Here is a 12,478-nt window from a genome sequence, read left to right on the forward strand (position 1 = left end):
AGAAATCACCATAGTTGAGCTTAAAGCTAAAAAACTCAATAGAAAACAACTGAAACTTCAGGACTTTAGAGCTAGAATTTCATACCTTCAATGGAGACTGTCAACCTAGATAATCCCTAGTGTCCTTTCAGCCTCAAGCCCTTCACTTCCTCAAGCTTATCCCCCTTGATTCCATCCAAAACTCAAGTTTAGAAAACCATCTCAGCCAAAACCAGAAACACAAGAGAAGAACCAAGAAACTTACCTCAATTGGATGCCTAATCCCTGCTGAACTCTTAAACTTGATCAAGGTCCCAAGTGCAAAGCCTTAGCCTAAAGCTCCTCTGAATTTTAGCTCCAAAAGGCCCCAAGAATTGAAGAAGGAATCCCAAACCGTGAGAGAGAAGAGACTTCTATTTCTTTTTCCTTCTTTCCTTTCTTTTCTTCAGACTTCTAAAGCTTTCTACATATTCCACTAAGGCAATAAAGCAAAAAACGACACTTATCTCTGATTTTAAACACCAAAAGACCAAACTGCCCTCCCAATTAAAACTAAGCTTTTAAACCTCCTAAGGGCATTTTAGTCATTACTTCCAATTCCCGCTAATTCCTCGAGTGTCTGTAATATTTACCGCTTACTTCCCGTCACCTAGTTAATCACCAACTATATTCCTCAATATCAAATAATCTCCAATATACTTCCTAAATTCCCATAAATACCCCCACGCTCGCCTCGAGCAGGGTATAAATCCCCGCCGTAACTTTTTGCTAAACCGCTCACTAGGATCGCCTCAAGTCACAAGCTACAAATATATCCACATAATAATGTGGTCTCAACAATTTATCACAGATATTTACATTTATGCCCTCAACGGGCCAAATTATGAATATGCCCTTCTAACCTAATCAGGGCCTACATGCATACTAATACACATAGTCATGCCTCACAGATATCCAAATAGTCATATAAACATGCTTTTAATCATTTAAATCACATATAATCCAGTTATGCCCTCCCGGCACGCTAATCAAGGCCATTAAGCCTTATTAGTAAATTTTGGTCATTACAACTATCCCCTCCTAATGAGAATTTCATCCTCGAAATTTACATGAATAATTCGGGATATTGATCCCGCATCACTGACTCAAGGTCCGAGGTTGCCTCCTCGACCCTACTATTCCTCCACAACACTTTAACAAGAGGAATCATCTTATTCTGTAGTACCTTATCCTTCTGATCCAAAATCTGAACCGGTCGTTCCTCATAAGACAGATCTGTCTGCAATTTTTGATCTTCATACTTCAACACATGTGTCGTATCTAAGACGTACTTCAGGAGCATAGAAACATGGAATACGTCATGGACTCCTGACAACGACGGTGGCAAAGCTAACCTGTAAGCCACCTGACCGATCCTTTCCAAGATCTCAACAGATCCGATGAACCTAGGACTTAGCTTACCCTTCTATCCAAACCTCCTCACCCCTCGCAGTGGTGAAACTCAGAGAAATACGTGGTCCCCAACCTAGAACTCCACGTCTCTATGCTTGGGATCAGCGTAGCTCTTCTGTCTGCTCTGTGAGGCAAGCATCCTGGCTAGGATCTTCTCAATAGCTTCATTCGTCTTCTGAACCATATCCGGCCCTAAATAGCTCCTCTCACCCATCTCATCCTAATGAATGGGTGATCTACACTTCCTCCCATATAACATCTCGTAGGGAGCCACTCCAATCGTTGATTGGTAACTATTATTATATGAAAATTCAATCAACGGGAGATACTTACTTCATGATCCCTCAAAGTTGATCACACATGCTCTGAGCATATCCTCCCATACCTGAATCGTTATCTCAGACTGTCCATCGGTCTTAGGATGAAAGGCTGTGCTGATCTTCAACTAAGTCCCCGTGGCCTTCTACAAACTACCCCAAAACTTGGAGGTAAAAATAGGATCCCGGTCTGACACTATAGACTTAGGAACCCCATGGAGACGTACGATCTCCCTCACATACAACTCTGCATACTGATCCACAGTATATGTTGACCTCAATGGAAGGAAATAGGCTGACTTGGTTTCTGTCCACTATCACCCACACCGAGTCATGAAGCCCTATTGTTCTAGGTAAACCTCCCACAAAATCCATTGTAATACCCTCCCATTTCCACTCAAGAATACCCAAAGAATGAAGTCGCTGATGCTCAGCCTTCACCTACTGACAAGTTAAACATCTGGCTACGTACTCCACCACATCCTTCTTCATCCCGGGCAACCAATATAACGTCCGTAGATCCTGTTACATCTTCATGGTACCCTGATGAAGTGAGTACGGCGTCGTATGTGACTCATCCAATGTCTCTCGTCTGATCCCCTCATCAGCTGGAACACAAATCCGTTCCTGATACCGAAGCAAACCAACCTCAGAAATGAAATAGTCCTTAGCTACTCCCGCAAAGACATTCTGCCTAACCTCCTGTAACCGAGCGTCTACCAATTGACCTTCTTTAATCTGCTCTAGCAGGGTCGACTGCAGAGTAATATTGGCCAACTGGCCCACCACTAATTCTATCCCCTCTTTGACCATCTCATCAGCTAACTCCCTCGAGATCTGGGTGGAACTATATAACTGACCTGGGCCCCTCTGGCTCAATGCATCCACCACTACATTGGCTTTCCCCGGATGGTAAAGAATATCACAATCATAGCCTTTTACCAACTCCAACCAACGTCTCTGCCTCATGTTCAGGTCCTTCTGTGTCAAAAAGTACTTCAAACTTTTATGATCGGTGTATATCTCGCACTTCTCCCCATATAGATAATGCTGCCAAACCTTTAGTGCGAATACCACCGCCGCTAACTCCAGATCATGGGTAAGATACCGCTGCTCATACTCCTTTAGCTGCCGTGATGCATAAGCAATGACTTTCTCATTCTGCATCAACACATAACCTAAACCCAACCTCGACACATCGCAGTAGACAACAAACTTCCCTTCCCCCAAATGAAGACTCAACACAGGCACGGTAATAAGTCGTCGCTTCAACTCTTAGAAACTGTTCTCACACTTGTCTGACCAGACGAACTTCAAATTCTTCCGTGTCAATTCTGTCATTGGTGTCGCTATCTTCGAGAAGCCTTCCACAAATCGTTTGCAGTAACCCGCTAGACCAAGAAAACTCCGAACCTCCGAGGCGTTCCTTGGCCTCGGCCAATCCCTAACTGCCTCCACCTTAATCCCATCTGCACCAACAATATGTCCAAGGAATGTCACTTCTGGTAGCCAAAATTCACATTTCTTAAACTTGGCGTACAATTGATGCTCCCTCAATCTTGGCAAAACCTATCAAAGATGAACCTCGCGCTATGCCTCTGAACTGGAGTACACTAAGATGTCATCCATGAAGACAATCACGAACTGATCCAAAAAGTCCTTGAACACCTTGTTCATAAGATCCATAAAGGCTGCTGGGGCATTGGTCAAACCAAATGACATGACCAGAAACTCATAGTGCCCATACCTCGTTCGGAAGGCTGTCTTCGGTATGTCCTTGTCCTTGATCCTCAGCTGGTGATAACCAGATCGAAGATCAATATTTGAGAACACCGTCTTACCCTGCAGCTGATCAAACAAGTCGTCAATCCTTGGTAGGGGATACTTATTCTTGATAGTCAACTTGTTCAATTCCCTGTAGTCTATACACATTCTCATAGTCCCGTCCTTCTTCACAAACAAAACTAGAGCACCCCATGGCGAGTAACTAGGCTTGATGAACCCCAAATCCAGAAGCTCCTGTAACTGTATCTTCAATTCCTTTAGTTCTACTAGTGCCATTCTATATGGTGCCCTCGACACTGGCTCAGTCCCTGGCGCCAACTCAATGACAAACTGAATCTCCCTACGCGACGGAAATCCACGTAAGTCCTCAGGAAACACATCCAAGAACTCACAAACCAATTTGGTCTCCTCCGGTCTTGTTGGCAAAACCCTAGTGGTATCTACCACACTAGGTAGGAAACCTATACATCCTCCCTGTAATAGGTCCCTAGCTCTCAGCGCTGAAATCCTGGGTACACAGGGTCCATGCACCGCTCCCACAAAGACAAAGGGATCCTCGCCCTTCGGCTCAAAGGTCACCATCTTCTTTCTGCAGTCAATAGTAGCTCCATATCTAACCAGCCAATCCATGCCTAAAATCATATCAAAGTCCTCCATACCCAACTCAATCAAATCTACTTACAATTCCCTACCATTAACCATCACTGGTAGTGCTCTAATCCACCTCCTAGAAACTACCAGTTCTCCTGTAGGCAAAATAGTCCCAAACTTCGAAGTATAATACTCACTAGGTCTACACAGTCTATCAATTACCTTACTAGAAACAAACGAATGTGTAGCACCAGAGTCAATCAATATAGTAAAAGGAGAGCCTGTGCTAGAAAGTTGACCTGTCACTACCGAAGGACTAGCCTCGGCCTCCGCCCGCGTCAAGCTGAAGTCAAGCTGTCCACCTTCCATGCATCTCCCTTCTTCACTGTCGGGCAGTCTTTCTTGAGGTGTCCTACCACCCCACACACATAACAGGCCTTAGCCCGGCATTAGCCCGAATGGCATCTTCTGCACCTCGTGCACTCAAGATAGCTCCTCCATGAATCACCGCCTCCCTGACGGCCACCCTGGGTATCCCTACCCCTCCTATCAGGACCGGGAGCAGTTGAAGTATCAGGGTTCTTCCTCTTCAGATCACTGGGGCCTCCGCCCCTACCAGACTCAGAATATGGAGGCACCGCCCTGCGGCTCTCCCGCCTTGCTACACTCTCTCTCCATATCTTATTCTCTGCTTCCTCAGCGTTAAGAGCCTTCTCAACAACCTGGCATAAGTTGTCCCCCCAGGAACTGTTGTAATCCTCACGACTCGGGCTATCATAGCATTAAGCCCTCTGATAAATCTATCCTGCCTAGCTGCATCAGTAGGCACAAGATCTGGTGCGAACTTCGCAAATCTGTCAAACTTCAGGGCATACTCTGTAACTGTCATACTTCCCTGAACTAGCCCCACGAACGCATTTACCTTCGCTGCTCTGATGGCAACATTATAGTACTTCTGACTGAATAGATCCTTGAATCCTTCCCAACTCAGTGTAGTAACATCTCTAGTATGTGATGCCACTTCCCACCAGATACAGGCATCCTCTCTCAGCATATATGTGGCACATGCCACTCTGTCATGTCCTTTTAGCCTCATGAAATTTAGGATAGTAGTAATCATGGTCATCCACTGTTCGACCTTCAGTGGATCAAGTCCTCCCTCAAAGAGTGGGGGTTGTTGTTTCCTGAAGCGCTCATACAACGGCTCCTATCTATTCCCAACCTCTACTGGTTGTACAACTGGTAGCACTGCAGGTGGCGCAATAGGGGCAGCACTCCCTGATGGAGGCTGCTGTCGCAGAATTTGAATCTGCTCATCCTGGCTCTGTAGCCATGCTTGCATGTCTACCATAAGTTGCTGCCAGTTCTCAGGGACTGGCGGAAGGATCTGGCCCTAGTGATCATCTCTTGATGCCGGCTAGTCACGTAGATTTCCTTGGACGCATAGTTATCCAAGTTAATCTGTAATCAATGACTCGGCAGTCAGACTACAATGACAGGGTAATAATCCTTTCATGATTTACCATTGGAACTCAACACATTCACAAACAATCAAGATATAACAGTTTATCCAACTATTCAAATATTTTCATTCGCATGCATAGCAATGCTAATAAGCACGCCTCAATATCATCATGCAATAATCAAGGGTCAGGCCCTATCAGTGTCTCATGCTCCCTATTAATCAAGCAAATATCAGCATTCATATTCCATTCTAATCATTTAAGCATATAACCATGTATACACAATTACCAAACCCTGAGTCGAGCTTGTCTTTAACGGCGAATGCACATGTCCAGCCAGTCTTCAGGAACCCTTAAACCTATGATGCTCTGATACCAAGTTGTAACGCCCTGGATAGCCAAGACCGTTACACTATGTGTGTTATAAAGGTGTAAGACTTGCTAATAAAGTCATTTAGTTAGAAATGTGTTACTAAAAATGTAGTTGAACTAGGGTTAAAAGATTTTGGCCACAAAATTTACATTTCTTATAATCAAACATTATTACATGGGATCCCACAAGTAATGACGTTAAAAGATAGTTTACAAAATTTCAGGATAAAAGTACAGCTACTAGCCACTCTAAGGGGAAAACAGACAATTAGGCTTTCCCTGTCCTATACTACTCCTCGGCCGTGGCAGCCGATCAGCTGGCTATGTGCATTCAGCCCCAAAGCTCTCCATCTTAGGACTGGTCGACGTTGCCCTTGCCTTTACCTACACGTAGCACCCGTGAGCCAAGGCCCAGTAAGAAAACACAACAATAGAGCATAATCATCAGCCAAACAATCAGAGAATTCATACAGTGTAACCATACACTCAACAGTCCAAGACATGCATATAATTAGGCATTCAGCATACCAAACTTATCAATTATCATTAACAATCAATTCACATATAACAATCAGGGTCAACGCCCTTAGGTCGCACCCCTTATTTATCCCACTGACTCCGGCCCGCTTAAACCGAGCTCAGTGAATATTAAGATGTCCTCAGCTACCAATGGCTGAGCCGCGCCCTGTGCGCAAGTATTGATTTCGAAAATCTTAGGTCGTTTCTCACATGTTCCATGGCATAATACCATCTATGACATCATACAGATATAGGGAGCTCTTAGTCCCAACACAATCACATAAGAGGGTGCAGTTAACTTTCCTTTGGATTTTGGTAACTTTGATCAATGATGACAACCCTCAAGCACGATCCCTTCCGAGCCCTAGCATACACCTAGTCACGGTAACAAGTTAGAACCATACCAAAATTTAATTCCAAACCCTAACCTCGGAACCAATCCCAAGCCCCTCGGGAAGCTCTAATTCCACCGAACGAGGTGGTGGAATCAAACCCCGAGCCCCCGAGCGAAAACCCTAGGAAATAACCCAAAAATCCCCTTCTGGGAATAGGGTAGCGCTACATCGCTAAAAACAGAGCCAAAAACACCCCAAGCATCCAAGCCTAGCGCTACAGCGCTAGTCACAGCTAGACAACACCCTGTTTTCACCTCTTCGAACTTCCTCGAGCCAAAACCCTCCAATATCCTTCCAAACCTCAACTAAACTCCAAAACAAGCCTACCAAAATCTATATCTCACCCCATATGACCCAACCATACAAAACTCAATCACATGCACCCCAAAATAAAGAAATCACCATAGTTGAGCTTAAAGCTAAAAAACTCAACAGAAAACAACAAAAACTTCAGGACTTTAGACCTAGAATTTCATACCTTCAATGGAGACTCTCAACCTAGATAATCTCTAGTGTCCTTTCAGCCTCAAGCCCTTCACTTCCTCAAGCTTATCCCCCTTGATTCCATCCAAAACTCAAGTTTAGAAAACCATCTCAGCCAAAACTAGAAACACAAGAGAAGAACCAAGAAACTTACCTCAATTGGATGCCTAATCCCTGCTGAACTCTTAAACTTGATCAAGGTCCCAAGTGCAAAGCCTTAGCCTAAAGCTCCTCTGAATTTTAGCTCCAAAAGGCCCCAAGTATTGAATAAGGAATCCCAAACAGTGAGAGAGAAGAGACTTCTATTTTTTTTTCCTTCTTTCCTTTATTTTCTTCAGACTTCTAAAGCTTTCTACATATTCCACTAAGGCAATAAAGCCAAAAACAACACTTATCTCTGATTTTAAACACCAAAAGACCAAACTGCCCTCCCAATTAAAACTAAGCTTTTAAACCTCCTAATGGCATTTTAGTCATTACTCCCAATTCCCGCTAATTCCTCGAATGTCTCTAATATTTACCGCTTACTTCCCGACACCTAGTTAATCACCAACTATATTTCTCAATATCAAATAATCTCCAATATACTTCCTAAATTCCCAGAAATACCCCTAGGCTTGCCCCGAGCCAGATATAAATCCCCGCCGTGACTTTTTCGCTAAACCGCTCACTAGGATTTCCTCGAGTCACAAGCTACAAATATATCCACATAACAATGTGGTCTCAACAACTTATCACAGATATTTACATTTATGCCCTCAACGGGCCAAAATTACGAATATGCTCTTCTAACCTAATTAGGGCCTACATGCATACTAATACACATAGTCATGCATCACAGATATCCAAATAGTCATATAAACATGATTTTAATCATTTAAATCACGTATAATAGAGTTATTCCCTCCCGACACACTAATCAAGGCCCTTAAGCCTTATTAGTAAATTTGGGTCATTACAAAGACTAAGACTAGGGCTGGTTCCTCAGTGGTGGCAGGTCAACTTTCTAATTCTGATTTTTGTATTATGCTGACTAGTTTTGGTGCCATGTTGTTCTTTGCTTGTTTCATCTAGAGAGGTATAGACCTGATATGCAGATTACATGGTTATGTTGTGATGAGAATGTGATACTCTATTGGTAATTTTAAGAGATGGGTTAGGTTATGATGAGAAGGGACTCATCAGTTAACTTGATAGGGTCGGTTATGACTGACTTCGATATGATCCTGGATATAGATTGGTTAACCAAGTATGGGGCAACGTTAGATTGCAAGGAAAGGATGCTAACTCTTGGGTTTGAGGGTTAGAAACCCTTGTATTTGTTGGCACTATTCATGGACCTTGTATGTTTATGACATATGTATTTAGAGCTAGAAATCTATTGCAGGAGAATGCATATGACTCTTAGCTAGTGTGGTGGATACCACTTAGGTCGTGCCAGTGGGACCGGGACAGACTGAATTAGTCTGTGAGTTTCTGGATGTATTTCCAGGGTATTTGACAGGGTTACCTTTACAGAAAGAGATAAAATGGTGATTAGGTTGGTGCTGGGGATGAAACCATGTCTAGGGCACTGTATTGAACAGCTTCAGCAGAGCTGTAAGAACTAAAAATTCAGTTATTGAGTAAGACAATATTCTTTATGTTGGATCTTTGATTTGGTTATTACCAGCTGAATATCAGGGAGAAGGATCTGCAAGAGACTGCTTTTTATATTAGATATGGGCACTAGGTGTGTTGAGTTATGTTTTGAGGATTTGGTTAATGTCGAGTTGTTTTGATGCATTAGATGGACAGAGTATTCAAAGATTATCTGAATTGGATTTGTGATCATCTTGATCGACGGTATTATGATATACTCTCAGTTGGAGATTGATCAAGGCCAAAGAACCCCTCAGGGGTCAGGAGTTTCCTTGGATGAGCAGGATATTATATGAATTTTTTGAAGGAATTCTCGAGGGTTGTTATCTCATTGACAAGAAAAGATGATTGTCTATGCATCATGTTATTTGAAGGATATGACCAGGACTAGAATAGAGTTACTGATGGGCTAGGTGGCCAACTTTACACTTGAGTTTTGTACAATTAATTATCCTTAGACTGATCATAAATTAGAGAGAGTTATCCAGCTATTGGAATGGTACCTTACGAGATGTTGTATGGTAGAGAATGTATATCGCCCATCATTGGGATGAGCTGAGTGAGATGTTATATCTGGATCCTAAGGTAGTGCAGGGGACCATTAAGGCTATTGAAAAGATTAGATCATGGATGCTTGCTTCTCAGAGTAAACAGAAAAGTTATGTGAATTTGAATTGAAGGAATGTGGAATTCCAAGTGGAAGACTGGAACTTCCTTAGAAGATCACCATTGAAAGAGGTGAGGAAATAAGGGTAGGTTGAACCCTAGATTAGTAGGACTGTTGGAAATCCTGGATAGGATCGGTCAAGTTGCCTATGGATTGGCCCTAGCTTTGGCACTGTCAACAGTATACAGTGTATTTCATATTTCCATGTTGAGGAAACATGTGTTAGATGAGACTCATGTGTTAAGTTATGAGAATCTGGAATTAGAGGTTAAGTTATCCTGAGAAGGGTAGCTAGCACAGATATAAGATAGAAAGAACAACGTTCTGAGCAACAAAGCTATATTTTGGGTTAAGGTATTATACCTTGAGGAAACAAGGTTGAGGAGCGACCTGGAAACTGGAATAAGATATGCAGAATTAATATTCTGTGCTATTCTGATAAAATTTCGAGGACAAAATTTTTGTAAGGAGGGGATAGTTGTAACGTCCCAAATTTCCTAATAAGGCTTAGGGCCTTCATTAGGGGGCTAGGATGACAAATTATGGAATTATGTGATTATATGATATTTATGTGTATTATTATGTGATTATGTAAGTTATATTATAATATGACTTGTTATGCATGTTTAGGTGTATTAAATATGCATGTGGGCCCATTTCTATTTAATTGGGCAATTTTCATAATTTGGCCTCTTTTGGGTATATTTGGCATGTATGTGATATATGTGTGGGACCACATTATTATGTGAGTATTTTTGGGTTACTCGGCACGAGACGATCCTAGGAAGCAAGGTAGTGGGAAATTCACAACAGGATCCATACTTGACTCGAAGTGAGTCAAGGGGTATTTTGGGTATTTAACATATTACCGGGATATTGGGTAATGGGAATAAATATTTGATGATAAATTGGGAGTTAGTGAGATCAGGAGGGAATTCTGGGAATTTCGACTATTTTACCCTGGGGGCGATTTTGAGACCCTGAGCATTAGGATTTGCTTGAGATTACTTAAGCTCGAAGTAACCTGCCAGAAATAAAAAGAATGTTCCGAACCTTTTCTCTCTCTCCCATTCCCTTTTCAACACCCGTTCGCATTTTTGAAGGAAACTCGAGTTTTAGGACTCGAATTCAAGCAAGGATCGAGGCATAGCAATTCTAAGGAAGATTAAAAGCTTATTAGTCGGAGGATATTTAGTTGGGAAACAACTCAATGAAAGGTAATCAAAGTTTTAAGTTTTCAAATTTTTAAGCTTTGATTGGATTTTATATTTTGATGAGTTTTTGGATGGTTTGAGATTGGGTTTTGATGGTTTTGGATTAATGGGATGTTTGGAAACTTTGATTCTGGGATTTGGAGATATTTGGATAGGTTTTAGGAAGATTTTTAAATGAAGAAAATGAAGGTTTTTGGCTGTGTTTGTGGTCGGACCACGGCCCTGTTCTTGAGCGCCGCGGCCCATGCTTGAAGAAGGAGGAGGCTCTTGCTAACTGGCAGATAGGGCCACGACGCAAGGTAGGTGCGCCGCAGTGTGAGGCACAGGCAAAGAAGGGGTTCAGCCTCTTTTTGAAGGCGGGCAGCGGCTCAGAGCTTGGGGGGGGGGGGGGGGGGGTCACAGCGCTTAAGGGCAGTTTTGGCCATTTTGGGATTTTAGTCATGGGAACTTAACTCTAAGGGCTCAGGATCGATCCTACTACCCTGTTGGGTAGGATTCGATGTCCCGGAGGCTAGGACTTGGTCCGGAAGAATTTATTTACTCGTTTTGATGGGGTTTTTATATTATGGTTGTGACTAGGTTGTCGCTAGGGACTTGGAACAGGATCGTGCTTGAGGGTCGTTTATTGGTAACCTGTGCTTGGACCAAAGGTAAGAAAACCGCACCCAGTATGTGATGCATGTGGTTATGGCATGACATGAATGTTGAATATGGAATTGATCAGAGCTTGAGTCTCTTTAATTTTGCATGATTACGATTATGCTTGTGATTATTGGATAAGCATGATGAATGCCTTATATTTGGATATTTGACTTATGATATATGTCTGTTTGCATTACCTCATTGAGCAAGCACTGACTTATTAATCAAGGAATGACAATGGTATTTAGTATTGGTTGTAAAGTTCTGACTTATCAGTCATGATCAGCAGTAGTATTGAGCACTGGTCATATGGTATTGGCTTATGAGTCAAGAGCAGCATTAGCATGTTTAACGCAGGCCAAAATTATTAGATCTAATCAACATGAGCATTAAATGCTTGACCGGCCTATTGGTCGAAGAAAATTAAAACGCTTGTCTAGTCTAAAGGCTAGTTACTCAAAGCCAGGGCTAAAAGGCTCAAGTGATTGAAACGTCACATGGCTTAGGGCGTAAAACCCTAGAGAGACTTATTAGTCATCTATTCAGAGAGACTTATTACTCATCTATTCAGAGAGACTTATTAGTCATCTATTCAAAGAGACCTATTAGTCATTTATTCAGAGAGACTTATTAGTCATCTACCTCAGAGAGAGAGACTTATTAGTCATCTACTCAGAGTGCAGGACTCCACAATCATTTATTTGTACCTACCTGTATGCATAAATAGGGTTATTACTACTAGGCTTGTTTATTATGATTTGGTGGCACTTATGAGCATGTGTTTGAGTTTTCTTACTGAGCCTCGGCTCACGGGTGCTATGTGGTGCAGGAAAGGTAAATGAAAGTTGGACCATCCTGAGTTGGAGAGCTTAGGTAACGATGTGTACATATGTGGCTGCTCGACCACCACGGCCGAGGGTTTAATGAGGAACTAGGGTTAAACCCTATTTTGCCGCTT

This window comes from Humulus lupulus, chromosome 2 (assembly GCF_963169125.1).
Source record: "Humulus lupulus chromosome 2, drHumLupu1.1, whole genome shotgun sequence".
Classification (NCBI taxonomy): domain Eukaryota; kingdom Viridiplantae; phylum Streptophyta; class Magnoliopsida; order Rosales; family Cannabaceae; genus Humulus; species Humulus lupulus.